The sequence below is a fragment of the Dermacentor andersoni genome, unplaced genomic scaffold, assembly GCF_023375885.2.
Source record: "Dermacentor andersoni unplaced genomic scaffold, qqDerAnde1_hic_scaffold ctg00000749.1, whole genome shotgun sequence".
Taxonomy (NCBI): Eukaryota; Metazoa; Arthropoda; class Arachnida; order Ixodida; family Ixodidae; genus Dermacentor; species Dermacentor andersoni.
In genome coordinates this window covers 9,969-12,500 of record NW_027315427.1, presented here as the reverse complement: position 1 = coordinate 12,500, position 2,532 = coordinate 9,969, and positions in this window count along the sequence as shown.

The following is a 2,532-nucleotide window of genomic DNA, read 5'->3' as shown; positions in this document are numbered from 1 at the left end:
GCTTAAGCGCCGAGCATTTTTACTCGCTACCTGGCTTAAGCGCCGAGCATTTTTTCGCGCTACCTGGCTTAAGCGCCGAGCATTTTCAGCCTTAAGCGCGGGCGTTCGGCGCTCTCCGTGGCCGCCCCGGCTGACGTGGTTGCGGACTTTGCCGCGCGCCGGCGCCGACAGACCTCCACCGGAATGCATACAATTTCAGCAACAATCCCGTGGCTTCAGTTTTTAGTCCCCGCGTGGCTTAAGCGCCGAGCATTTTTTCTCGCTACCTGGCGTAAGCGCCGAGCATTTTCAGGCTTAAGCGCGGGCGTTCGGCGCTCTCCGTGGCCGCCCCGGCTGACGTGGTTGCGGACTTTGCCGCGCGCAGCTTGAGCGGCGAGCATTTTCAGTCGCCATATGTGGCTTAAGCGCGGGCGGGGTGTGGCCGCCCCGGCTGACGTGGTAGCGGACTTGGCGTATTGTTGCCCGTTGTTTCACAGGAAACGGGCACCGCGAATTTCATGCTTTCTTTCCAGCTTGGAACGTTTGGCTTTGTGTGCGGGTGCTGCATTTAAGGAGCTGTGTATAACTTTATAGAGCGTCTCAAGAAAAACAATTTGTTTGAAGCTTCACACGTGAGAGGAGCGGCTTCTGAGTACGAGGCGGTTTTCCTTTTTTTTTTTCTGCCGATAATTGTACTCATCTGCCACGTCTCTCACCACGATATGATATTTTTTTGGGGGGTTTCTCCTTTGATCCTCAAGTGAACGGACTGTCCAGTACTGATGCCATTTACAAAAATCCAAAACAGCAGAGGCCCGCACCTGCTCAATCAACGCCAACTCAATTTAAGGAAGGGCTGTTCAAAAGCTGATCGAAACCATCCAGTTTGGGAAAACCTATTTTATGCAGTAGTTTTTATTATTATTATTTTTTTTTTTTTTATTGTGAGAGACGTGAAATCGACACCACGAAATGAACGTCCCTTTGTTACCCTTTTGTTACCGCGGCTTCGAAACCGTGCGTAATACCAATTTAATTGTGTCCTGGTTGGCCGTTTGTCAGCACTTTGTGTTCTTCTAGAAAATCAACTACTAGTTTATAAATTACGTGCGCGAAATTTTCCTCCGTGTGCACCACCAAAATACTTAAAGAAGAGGAATGCGTCCGGGGCCTTGGGATTTCGAAAATGACGTGCTCTGAAATTTTCACATCCGCCATTGGAAAGATAATTATTATCCGTCGTAAAAAAAAAAAAAAAGAAAAAAAAAAAAGAAAGAAATCACATTTGAAATTATCATTGAAAGTGGCCACGTTTTTCGGGGCATGTCTTGATGAAATAATCTCAGTTCAGTTCAGCATGATTGGATTTCATCTTTTCCAGTATTCTCAGTACTCTCGTTGTAGTACCAATTGCCGGCAGATTTTTTTTTTTAGTTGTTTAGAGTTATACATTCCTGAACGATGTTTTTCTTTTCCTCAAAGCTAGCCATAGAACCAGCGCTTTCTATAAAATCATGACAATAAGAATCCAGCATATCGGTTCATCTTCGGCGCGATTAAAGTTCGGGAACTGGCGATTTTTTATTGCCGTGATCAAGAAGGTTAACACCAGATAAGGCGTGATATTTCAGCATACCAGTCGCGATATCTAATCGAATCTAAGATTGAAATGGCGTTCTGAATTCTTTCGGTTCCAGATAGAAAGAAACAGAAAAAAAAAAAAAAAAGAAAGGATGTGATTGATTGCCATTCAAATCTGAAGACCGCGTGGAGAAAGTGTTCCGGTTTACATTCGGCAAATCAAAATGAACGGCTAAAATTAATCTATCGTCTGGTTTCATGCGCGAGATCACGTAAAAGGCAGCCATTCTTCTTAACATGGTTTCTCTCTTTTGCTCTCTCATTCGCGCACGGAAATTTCTTCGTACGGGAATTTTATGAAGCGAAGGCGGCTGCAGACCATTTTCTTTGTTTAGTTCATGTTCGTAGGCGCAAATTACAAACCTAACACTTGGAGCAACATTTCCACTACTCTAGAGGGGCATGAACTGTAGACAGTGCACGCTTTCTCATTTATCCAATCGCTCGCAAACACATTGCATTGCTAGTCTACAGTGGCAATACAAAGTGACGTTTCACCATGCACGTCGAAGTTCATTACCAGTACCGCGCCAGCATCGACCGGCCGGCGAAGCGACGAGCTCAGCAGCGCATGCGCAAGGCCCGACACACCTACCCCCAACCGAGCTTCCCTGCTTATCGGAGAGAACAAGTGCGCGTGAACACGGGCGCGTCTGAGTATCTGGATTTAAAAAAAAAAAAAAAAAGAAACAAGAAAGCGTTTCCGAGATATTGACAAAGACAAGTGGTCGCGGTCGCTCTGAATCTTATCGTATTATAGAAAAACGTGGGAAGGCGGCGCTTCCTCGAGGGTCAGAAAGTACAATCGTCGAACTAGGTGGCAAGTGGAGTACATCCTTTTTCTTGGAACGGTTTGCAATTGACTGCTTGAATGTGCCGACCACGCGTCGCGGGTCGCGTATAGAGCCCAAC